Genomic DNA, 12,522 nt, shown 5'->3' on the forward strand with positions numbered 1-12,522 from the left:
GACACTCTCTTATGTAGCGGATTTTGTTCTCTGACTCCATCTGCTGGTAGGGATATACAACCCACTGGTCTGGAATGATCTGCTGTATTATAGGAATGAAAATTAGCAGGTAAAAAACGCATTTCCTGTCTGTATCATATCACCCCTGCCCCTCCTCTCTTCCAGGGTATACATATTCATATCCTTCAGTCTCTCCTCATAGGTTTTCTGATACTGACCCCACAGCATTTGGTAGCCCTTCTCTGGACCACCTCCATCTTGTCTCTATCCCTTTTGAGATAAGGGCTCCAGAACTGAACACACTACTCCAGGTGAGGCCTCACCAAGGACCAGTACAAGGGCATCGCCACCTCCATTTTCTTACTGGTTATTCCTCTCTCGTCTTCTGGTTTTAGCTATTGCCTTGTCATATTGCATTACCATCTTCAGATTGCCAGAAACTATCACCCCAGGATCCTGCTCTTGGTCTGTGCACATTAGCCTCCTCCCCCCCCCCCCCCCCCCCCCCCCCCCTCCCCCATCTCATACCACTGTTTTGGATTACCGCATCCCAGATGCATGACTCTGTACTTCTTGGCACTGATTCCCAGGTATCAATATACAAAAAGCCTCTGCATCAATCCCTACAGATAATATATAGACCACACACAGTAGGGAAACAAATATAATTTTAGTAGATAGCTCAGGGGCTATTCTGGATACAATCACCTGAACAACAGGATTAATTTGGGTCTTTTTCAAATATGATATCCCCAGCAACATCGCTATTTTGATCAGGTTTATAGAAGCACATTGGTGCTGTTAGGATGTAAGAACTATAGCAATTATCATTGGACTATCTCGGGCTCTTGTGACCTGGGCAGCACTGTCGTCTTGAACCTTTAAAAAAAAACAAAACTAAAAAGCACTTTAGTGCGTCTTTAGCAGACTTACAAAATTTCATTTGCTGACAAGGGCTGCACTAGATGTAGATTACAACTAGGATATTTGGATGTTAAGAATTTTTATCAACATTAAAAAAATAGTAAAAGTAAAAAATAATTCCATTTAAAGAGGATTAATAAAATTATTAATTTGGTGCTGTTAACAGAGGTTTAACTGAAGGCAACTTTGTAGTTATAACCCAATATTTATAGCACCAGACAAACAACTTCTTGCCACTGAAATTATATTTGTTTTCCCTACTGTATGTTCTATATTGAATCCCAGCTGCCAAATCTTCAGCCACTCTTCAAACCTTTGTAAATCCCTTTTCATTCTTTCTACTTCTTCAGATGTCTCCACTCTATTGCAGATTTTGGTATCATCTGCAAATAGAGAAACTTTACCTTCTATCCCTTCCGCAATGTCGCTCACAAAGATATTGAACAGGACCAGTCCCAAAAATGATCCCTGTGGCGCTCCACTCAACACGGCTCTCTCTTCAGAGTAGGTTCCATTTACCATTACATGCTGTCTCCTATCTGTCAAGCAGTTTGTAATCCACTCCACCACCTTGGCACTCACTCCAAAGTTTCCCATTTTGTTCACAAGCCTCCTTTGTGGAATAGTATCAGAAACTTTGCTGAAATCCATATAGATGACATCGAGCGCTCTTTCTTGATCCGATTCTCTAGTCACTCAAACAAAAAATGCAATCAGATTTGTCTGACAAGACCTTCCCCTGGTGAATCCATGCTGCCTCGAGTCCAGCAACTTACCAGATTGTAGATAGTTCAGTATTCTTTCTTTCAGCAGCATCTCCATTAAGTTTCCCACCACCGAGTTGAGGCTAATCGGCCTGTAGTTTCCTGCCTCCTCTCTGCTATCACTCTTATGAAGCGAGTCCACAACTGTTCTTCTCCTATCTCGTGGCACCATTCTCATTTCCAGGGATCTATTGAATAGGTCATTTAGCGGACCTGTCAGGACATCTGAGTTCTCGTAGTATCCTGGGATGTACCTCATCCGACCCTATGGACTTATCCTCATTCAGTTTTCCTAGCTCTTCCCATACATTTCTGTAAAAGGAGTTGTGTCTAGCCCATTCTCTTCCACAGTCTTGTCAATCAGCAGTGGTCCTTCTTCAGGGTCTTCTTTATTGAACACAGAAATGAAGAATTTGTTTAATGTTTCTGCCATTTCCTTGCCTTTCTCTGCACATTGCTCCTTGTCACTTTTCAATTTCACTATACCACTTCGGGCTTTCCTTATTTCTCTTATATATCTGAAAAATGTTTTGTTACCTCGCTTTATCTCTTGGGCAATCCTTTTTTCCGCTTGACCTTTTGTTTTTCTGATTTCTTTCTTCGTCTCCCTTACTTTTTTTTTTAACTGATAGTTTTTTTTAAATTCCATAAAAGTTAACAACAATTGCTACAAAAACAGAAAGCAATACGAGATTCCCATGAAAAAATCCCTCCCCTTTCTTCCCCCCTCCCATATCTATGAGCTCTTGAGACATTAGAACCAAGAAACAAGGTCTGTAAAAGATAAGGCACCAGGAAACAAGTATCACATTACACAGAGAGGTATTCATATAAATCAATGCAAACAGAGAAACATAAGCTGCAAGTGAAGTACATAAACTGAAGATCAATGCCTACATCGCCTGTTGTTTTTCCCATTGCAGGTAAGGTGCCCACACATCTCGAAATTTGGATGTAGTCGCATGAAGTTCCGCTGTAATAGCAGCCATTTTGCAAGAAAAGTGGACTCTGTGTTGTACCATCTTCAGAGTTGGCACCCCTGTTTGTTTCCATGAGCTTGCAATGGCCAAGCGAGTTGCAATAAAGACTTGTTGACAAAAGAGTATTTGCGTCTTACCCAATGTTGGTGGTGGGTGATGCAGGAGCATGAAGCCTGCATCCAAAGTGTTGGGCGTTCCTAAAAGGTTCTCCAGCCAGTGTGCTACTGCAGTCCATAAAATCTGAACTTTAGGGCAAGGCCACCATACATGAAAAAAGGTACCTTGTTGGCCGCACTCTCTCCAACAAGAAGCATCAAGTTGTGGGTATCTGCGTTGCAGTGTTTGAGGTGTGAGGTACCAACGTGTGATCATTTTATAGCAGTTCTCCTGAAAAGAGGCGGATACTGAACGCTTACGGGCTTGTAAGTATATATGCGACCAGTCTTTTTTGGTCAAGGGTATGCCCAAGTCTTCTTCCCAGTGGCGCATATGGGGGAAAGAGTCATCCGACTGGTCAGCCAGGAGTGCATAAATTTTGGAGATCATTCCACGAGTTTTGTCAATAGCCACACAAAAATTTTCAAATGTAGATTTGCCCTGTTGTAGAGAAGATAATATCTGTGGGGTACAAAGAAAGTGTAAAACTTGATTCCCCGCTAGGAAGTCCGTGGGAGACAGTTTGTAGAGAGTTTGTATTTCCTGCCAAGACATTAAGGCCCCACCCTTGAGTAAATGTTCAATTCGGCGGATACCTTTCACTCTCCATGTTTGGAACACTCTTGTGTTGATGTCCCGCTGGGAATTGCAAATGATAATAAAGACCTGTGGAATAGTAATATCCTCGATCCCCTGCTAGTTTCACCTTCCATTTGTCCCAAAGTCTTAATGTAGTGTCTAAGGCTAGTGTCCTCGTCCCATTCCGTATCCATGTTTGCTGCGGTTGCCATATTAGGTCAGTCAAGGGCATACCCCCAAAAACCCTTTTCTCAAAAGTGACCCACTGTTTAGGGAAGCCCTGTCCGTGCATATCAGGAATTGCTTTCAATTATGCAGCCACATAAACCATTCCAAATTGGGGACGCCTAGTCCTCTCCGTTCCCGTGGTTGAAACAATAATCGTCGGGATAACCTAGGTGGTCACTTACGCCAAATAAAATCAAATAGAATTTTCTGCCATGAGCGCAGGATAGTGGTGGAAATGAAAATGGGAATGGTATGAAAAAATATAAAAAACAGGGTAAAATGTTCATTTTTACTATAGCCACTCTGCCTAACCAGGAATACTGCTCCCTATCCCATTTTTAAAGATCTTTTTTAATATTTTGCAACAGTGGTATGTAGTTGAGTCTAAATAGCTCATTTACATCAGCTCCGATATGGACCCCCAAATGTTTTAACACCTTATGAGTAATCCTAAAGGAATATCTTTTCGCCAATTCCCTCATGACTTCTGAAGATGTAGTGACATTCAATATCTCTGTTTTATCCATATTTACTTTAAACCCAGAGACTGCACTAAAAGCTTGAAGCTCTTCAGTGACTTCTCTAATAGAGGTCAAGGGGTTCGTGAGGGTCAAGAGGATATCATCAGCAAATAGAGAGATCTTCATGGGATATGGTTCCATTGGAATTCCCGTGATAGAGGCAGATGTTCGCACCCGGGTGGCCAGTGGCTCCAAAAATAAAGCAAAAAGGAGGGGGGACAAGGGGCATCCTTGTCTAGTCCCTCGTTTTACTGGGAAAAGTTCGCCATACCTCCCATTAACCTTAATCCGCGCTCCCAGGTCCTGATAGAGACATTGAATCCATCGTAGAAATCGAGGGCCAAAAGACATTTTCTCTAGCGTGGCAAATAGGAAGTCCCAGTGAACAAGGTCGAAAGCCTTCTCAGCGTCTATGGCCATTAACACCAAGGGCACCTTTGTCGTTGTAGACCACCAGAAAGCATCCGTAACTTTCCGAACATTGTCGGCCGCCATCCTATGTGGTATAAACCCAACCTGGTCACTGTGCACTAGTTGAGGGAGGAAGGAATTAAGTCTGGCTGCCAATACCTTAACCAATATTTTTAAATCTACATTAATCAATGAAATAGGTCGGTAAGACCCGCATTGTGTGGGATCCCTCCCAGGCTTTGGCAAGACTGTTATACCAGCCACGTTTGAATGCAAGGGCAGAGACTCCCCATCACAAAGGCCATTGAAGAAGTCTGTCAAGGGTCCCACCAAATGAGTGCAAAATATTTTATAGTATCGCCCCGAAAAACCGTCTAGGCCCGGGGACTTGCCAGCTTTAAGGTCTTTAATAGCAGTCTGTACCTCAATAGCATGTATGGGGCTATCTAAGTAGCTTTGGGATTTAGTGAGAGTGGGCAATACCAGAGACTGTAAGTACTGATCGACGTGGGCAGGAGTGATAGAGGAGTCTCCACCATACAAGAGAGTATAAAAATTAGTAAAACAATCCCGAATTTCTTGGGTGGTGGTTAACATCTGACCATGTCTACCTTAACCTTAGCTATATTGGACTGATATGAGCGTTGCTTCAGTAGCCTCGCTAAGTGCCTGCCTGCTCTGTTATAACCTTCAAAATAGCGTTGTTTGGCTCTATTCAAAGCGTGGGCTATCTGTTCTGAATCCAGCATATTTAATTCAGAGCGAGCCGCCCGTAATCTTGTGAGGGTAGCGTGGTCAGGATTTCTAGAGTGTTTCTGAGTTAAAGAAGTGATATCACAAAGTAACTCAGTCTGCCTTAATTCTCTTTGTTTCCGTAAGGCTGAAGAGAGTGCTATAAGGTGTCCTCTCATGACCACCTTGGAGCCCTCCCATAAAGTACTTGCTGCCTGAACCGACCCCTTATTCAATGTGAAGTATTCTCTTAAATGGTCTAATAAAATTTTGCTGTGATCAGGGTCCCGCAGCAATTCATCCCTCAGCTTCCAAAAACGTATGCCTATATCAGGGTTGGCCATAAGAATAGCAATCCAAACTGGTGCGTGGTCAGACCACGTTATATCCCCTATACCTGTTGCTAATACTTGATTTTGTGCCCCTTTATCAACTAATATAAAGTCAATCCTGGAGTATGTATTATGAGGATTAGAATAGAATGTATATGATCTGGACATAGGATTCCTCTGCCTCCAAATATCAGTAAGGCTCCAGTCATGCATTAGTTAATGCTGACGTAGCTTTCCAACCTCCCGTATTTCTATAATTAGAAGAGTCCACCCTGGGATTACGTACTACATTATGATCCCTTCCCCATTACGGCAGGCCTTCTGCAAAGGAAGAAAGCACCTCTGCTAGTGACTGGAAAAAGGAGCCTTGGTCTGTGTTGGGCGCATAGACGTTAATAATCGTATATAATTGTCTGTCCATAAGTAATTTAAAAAGTAAATAGCGCCCCTGAGGGTCAGCAACATGGGATTTATATTCAAAGGTTACGTGTTGAGCTATGAGTATACCCACACCTGCATATCTAGACGTTTTGGTACTATTTATTTATTTATTTATTTATTTTATTATTTTCTATACCGGCTTTCACGACCAGAGGTTGCATCAAGTCGGTTTACATTTAACAAGTCGTGCATTGAACATAGAACTAGAGGTATTGAACTGGTGCAGAAAGTGATAGTTACAATGAACAAGGAAGTTAGTAACTGGGATAGGACGAAAAAAGAGAATAGGGACAGGAATATTTACATAGTAAAACGCATTTACAGTGAGTATTTACATAGTATGCAATATTGGATCTGTGTTTAGTGGAAGTCGAGGGCTAAATGAAGTCAAGGAAGTGGTGGAATATTGGGGTGGTGGGGTTTACACTAGGATAAGGGGAGAAGGTGGGGTTTACACTAGGATAAAGGGAAGAAGGTTGAAATGGAACCTGGATCAATTAGTGGTTGAAATGGAACCTGGATCAATCTGAACTCTGGTAGGCTTTTTTGAAAAGCCAGGTTTTTAGTCTTTTCCTAAAAGTTGGTAGGCATGGTTCCTGGCGAAGCTCTGAAGGGATGGAGTTCCATAGGCGCGGTCCTGCTGTGGATAGAGCTCTGTCTTCGAAAGATTTGTGTTGGAATGTTTTGGCTTTTGGAACATGAAGTGATTCTTTGTAGTGTTCTCTAGTTGGTCTGACAGAGGTGTGTTTCTTGAGGGGTATTTGTAGATTTAGTGGTGCGAGTTGATGTATGACTTTGAAAATGGTGGTAATAGATTTATACATAATTCTGTAGTGGATGGGAAGCCAATGAAGGGTTTTCAAGATGGGGGTGATGTGGTCGAATTTCCTGGAGTTGGTCAGAATTCTGGCGGCTGTGTTCTGCACCATCTGTAGAGGTTTTGTATGTGAGGCAGGGAGACCTAGTAGAATAGAATTACAATAATCCAGCTTTGAGAAGATTATTGCTTGTAGAATTGTTCTGAAGTCTTGTGAGTGGAACAGTGGTCTGATTCTTTTAAGGATGAATAACTTGTGAAAACAGTCCTTGGTTGTTTGGTTTATGAATGATTTAAGGTTTAGGCGGTTATCGATGATTGCTCCTAGGTCTCTTACGTGCGAGGTTTGCAGGTTGGCTGGTATGTTTGTGGTGATGTTGTTGTTTTCGGGTGCTATAATGAGGAATTCTGTTTTTGAGGCATTTAGAATAAGGTTAAGACTGTTAAGGAGGAGTTTGATCTCAGTCAGGCAGTTGTTCCAGAATTCTAATGTGTTTATAATGGATTTTTTTATGGGAATTACGATCTGTACGTCGTCTGCGAATAGGAAGTGCTTCAAGTTTAGTTTGGTGAGGAGGTGGCAGAGTGGGAGCAAGTATATATTGAAAAGGGTGGGAGAAAGAGAAGAGCCCTGTGGAACCCCTAATGAAGATGGATGGTACTGAGATTCTTTGTTATGGATTTTAACCTTATATCCTCTGTTCTTCAGAAAGGTTTTGAACCAGTTCTGTGCTGTGCCTTGAACTCCGATGTTTGCCAATTGGTTTAGTAGAATGTGGTGGTTGACCGTATCGAATGCCGCTGAAAAGTCAAGTAGAATTAGCAGGTAGGCGTGTCCTTTGTCTATGCCAGTTAGGAGGAAGTCTGTGAGGGAGAGTAGAAGCGTTTCCGTGCTTGCTGCTCTGCGAAATCCAAATTGGTTAGGGGATAGTATTTGGTGATCCTCAAGGTAATTGGATAGTTGTGTGTTTACTAGTTTCTCCATGACTTTTGCTATGAACGGGAGGTTGGAGATGGGGCGGAAATTAACGGGATCATTGGTGTTAAGGTTTGGTTTTTTGAGTAGTGGTTTGATCGATGCCAGTTTGAGGTCATCTGGGTAGATACCCTGGGCTAGGGAGCAATTAATTATGTCAGCTAGGGTTTTGGAAATAGTGTCCAGGATTAGTAGGAGGATTTTGTGGGGATTTGGTCGAATGGGTGAGATGATGGTTTCATTTTCTTCAGAGCCTTTTGTATGTCAGCAGTAGAGATGGGATCGAAGTAGTTGAGCGTAGTGTTTTTGTTTGGGTGAAGATATGATGAATTGAATGATGGATTAGGGTTTGGTGTCAACTGTTTAAGCAGGTCAGAGATTTTTCTATTGAAGTAGTGAGCCAGTTCGTCTGCTTTAGTCTGTGCTATGTCCATAGGGATGTCTGGAGCCAAAGTTTTTGTGAGATTGGATACGTAGTTGAACAAAGCTTTCGAGTCAAAGATGAGGTGGTGGATCTTACTGGAGTAGTAGTCCCTTTTGGTTTTCAGTGTGTTGTTTTTGTAGAGGTGGAGGGTGCGTTTGTATTCAGCTAGTGATGCAGGTGACGGGGATTTTCTCCATTTTTTTTCCTTCTGTCGTAGAGTCTGTTTAAGTTTTCGTAGTTCCTCATTGAACCAAGGTTGACTCTTTGTTGCATTGTGTTTAAGATGTTTTGTTGTTAGAGGACATAGTGTGTTTGCTATAGATTCAGTTATTTTAGACCAGGATAGTATGGCTGCGTTGGGAGTGGTGGTGTCGATGCAGGATAGATCTGGGGCTAGGAACTTTGCGAGTTGCTCAGAGGGGCATGTTTTTCTGTATAGGAATGATTGAGGTGGAGGGGGTGGGGGTGATTATAGGTCGGTTTTGACACCGAGAACGTAGCGGAGATTATTGAATGATCTGACCATGGAACTTAGTTGCATTCCGGATGTTTTGGGAGGTCAATACCGATGTTGGTAAAGATAAGGTCCAAGGTATGACCCGCTTTGTGGGTAGGTTCGTTAATTTGTTGTTTGAAACCCAAGGCTGTCATGGCCATTAGGAAGGCCATGACAGCTGCAAAATAACGTTAGCTGCAAAATAACAATTAGGTTACCCTGGGAATTGTAACAAATGTTCGTGGTGTTTACGAGTATGCATTTCCTGGAGGAGTGCTAAGTCTATATGCTGACGATGTAGGTCACATTGCAGCAACTGGCGTTTCATGGGGGTATTTAGTCCCTTCACATTGAGGGACCAGAGTTTTAAAGCCATAGGTTAAATGTAACTTGCAGAAAATAACCACTCTGCTTCACATGACCAATGCCTCTGTTCCTAGAACCACACCCTAAAGCAAAACAACAACAAGTCCTCCCTGAGCTCATGGATATTATTCCTCCCCCCTCACATTACCATATGTATCCTCCATTGGGATACCACCTTGCCTGGGGGGTCTTAGCGGCCAGCAAGTAGGTTGCACACCCGGCTTATAGCAAAAAGTTCACAGCCAGTTCACGGTCGCGAACCTCTTTAACACAACATTATAAACATCTCTCATGTCAGAGTTCAATGGAGCAGGAAAGTTTTTCTAGGCCCACCTCACCATGAGGGCCGTCATCCAGGACTAGAGAAAAAAAAAAAAGAAAAAATGTCCAGCATAGAAGGAATGCGTAGCACTCAGCGCCCTGGTGGCCCAGTGGTCAAATCAGAAGGCACCCCCGGGGGAGTCCGTCGCTGTCTCTCCAAGCGTCGCTTGTTGCCAAATCTCTGCCAGCGTGGAGTCATTTGTGCAGTAGGCATCCTGGAGTCGGAGCTCGGAACGGTAGAGGGTAGCGGGAGCTGGATCTTAGTGAATACCTCCTTTGCTTCCTCCAGATTTGGGACTCGATAAGTATTCCCCTTCACCTCAAACTGCAAGCCAAATGGAAATGTCCACTTATAGCGAATATTGCGGTCTCGCAGTGTTGTGGTAATAGGCCGCAGGTCAAAACGTTTACGAAGAGTGGAAGCTGCGAGATCATTGAATATATAAAGTTTATGACCTTCCCAAATCCATTCTCGCTGCTTCCTTGACTGCATGTATAGTTTCGATTTTTCTTTATATGCTTGCAGACAAACAAGAATGTCCCTCGGTTTTTCTGTTACTCGCGGTCCCAGTGTCTGGTGCGCCCGTTCAATGTGAAAGAAAGGGCTAACGTTCGTATCCTCTTCCCCCTCCACAGACTCCGCCTTCATCAAATGCTGAAACACTTTCGATGCTACTTCTTCACAATCTGTGTATTCAGGGGTTTCAGGTACTCCTCTAATGCGCAGATTGTTGCGGCGGGACCTGTTCTCTAGGTCTTCAATCTTGTCAGCCAGTAATACCTGCTCTGCTGTACTGAGCCTCAGCTCGTCGGCCATTTTGTGCATCGCATCGTCTTGTCTCGCCACGCGGGTTTCCATTTCATCTACTCTATTCCCCAACGCGGCCAGATCTTCCCGGATCTCTGACATAGATTGCAGGAGATCAGCTTTATGTTGCTTCATGTAAGAGCGTAATTCAATGAACCAATCTCTCATTTCCGAGCGTGACGGTAACTCAGAAATTGCTGCCAGGGTAGGGTGATCAGCGTTGGGTGTGTGGGCCGTGCCTGTGCTCTGATCCGCCATATGCTCACTGTTCTCTGGCCCCAATTTAGTGTAGGAATACCGCGTGAGATCATAAGATTTCCTCGTTTGGGCCATCCAGAGGTGAAGCGCATTCAATAGATGAATGGGAGATGAGTTTTCAGCTTAAATTAGCGAGGTTCGAGCCAATAACACGGAACGGTGCCGGGAGCTCACTAGCTATGCGACCATTCCCGCTGATGACGTCAGCGCGCCCCCAGTCTCCCTTATTTTTACCAAGTATTGATTCCTGTGTTCCTCTTTTTGGGATCCTTTAAACTTCCTGAACTTTTGCCTTTATTTTTGCAGCCACCTCCTTTGAGAACCAAATTGGTTTATTTTTTCTTGAACTTTTGTAACATATAGATTTGTTGCTTTTGTAATAGCTCCTTTTAGTTTAGCCCACTGTTGTTCCACCTCACCCATTTTCTTCCAGTCTTCTAGTTCTTCTTCCAGGTACATCCCCATTTTGTCAAAGTCTGTATATTTGAAATTCAAAAATCGGGTCTTAGTGTGACTTCTTTGTATCTTATTCGCAATATCAGACCGTACCATCTGATGATCACTTGTACTCAAGTGAACATCTGTCCGGATATTATAGACGTTATCCCCATTTGTGAGCACTAGATCCAGGATTATACCATCCCTTGTGGGAACCATTACCATTTGTTTGAGCATAGCCCCTTGGAGAGGGCATCCACTATCTCTCTACTTCTCGTAGATTCCGCAGAAGGGATACTCCAGTCTACATCCAGCAAATTAAAATCTCTAACAAACACGTCTCCCTTATTTCCCATCTTTTTGATGCCTTTGATCAGATCTCTGTCCAGCTCTTCTATCTGAATAGGAGGCCTGTAGACCACACTGGTGTAAATGAAAGCATCATCATCTTTTTTTAGGGCATAATGTTTCTTTCCTACACCACATCCCCTGCATTTCAATTGCCTGGATATTGCTTCTGACATAAAGCGCTACTCCTCCCCCTTTCCTGTCCTCTCTATTCTTCCTTAATAAGTTATAGCCAGGGATGGCAATATCCCAGTCATGTGACTTTGTAAACCATGTTTCTGTAACGACAACGATATCCAGATCCGCTTCCACCATTAGAGTCTGCAGGTCTGGGGTTTTATTGCCCAGACTATGAGCATTTGTGCTCATAGCTTTCCAGCTTCTCTCCTTCAGGTTACTGCTCTTCTTGGACTTCTTTTGTGCCTTATTCAGCTGACTTTTGTTATCCCCTTCACCCATTTCTTTGAGAATTGGGTTCTGGTCCCACTGGTAGTACTGATGACTGTTCACACCATGAGACTGCTTATGTATTCTACTTAGCATGTGAATGACTCTTGGGAGAATTTTTTTTTTTTATTTGCAATTTTTATTGCTGTTGATCATTAACAGATATAAACAGTATTATTAATATACATAGAGGCAAACATCATGCTATAGGAAAAAGTAGTATGTCATCTGAAGTGTCAGCCAGTGTGGACATACATCTCAGAGGTGATATCGGAAATACTTAATATTCATCATGTCATTTCTAAAGACCAGGCACTCCTCTTTATATTCAATGATAATTTACCACCAAATACACAAACTTTCATACAACAGGTCTGCACTGCCACTAGGATAGAGATTGCGCTCCATTGGAAGCGGCCCCATCCACCCACTTCAGATGACATACTGCGATGATTGGACAGAACGTGCACTCTTTACCGACTAACTGCACTGAAATATCATCGTCTTTCAAAGTTTCATTTAGTCTGGGACCCTTACAGCCTCTGGAGAAGATTGACCTTCATCTCTCAATCCTGAATTGTTTGGCTATCAACTCCTTCACTGATTCTACATAAGAACCAGCTTCTATGATGTTTCAACAGACTGGTTAGTACTATTACTTTTTCCTATAGCATGATGGGGGGACGACACTATGTATGTTTTCATACTTTATTTGTAATATGCTGTTTGCCTCTATGTATATTAATAATACTGTT

This window comes from Rhinatrema bivittatum, chromosome 6 (genome assembly GCF_901001135.1).
Source record: "Rhinatrema bivittatum chromosome 6, aRhiBiv1.1, whole genome shotgun sequence".
Classification (NCBI taxonomy): Eukaryota; Metazoa; Chordata; class Amphibia; order Gymnophiona; family Rhinatrematidae; genus Rhinatrema; species Rhinatrema bivittatum.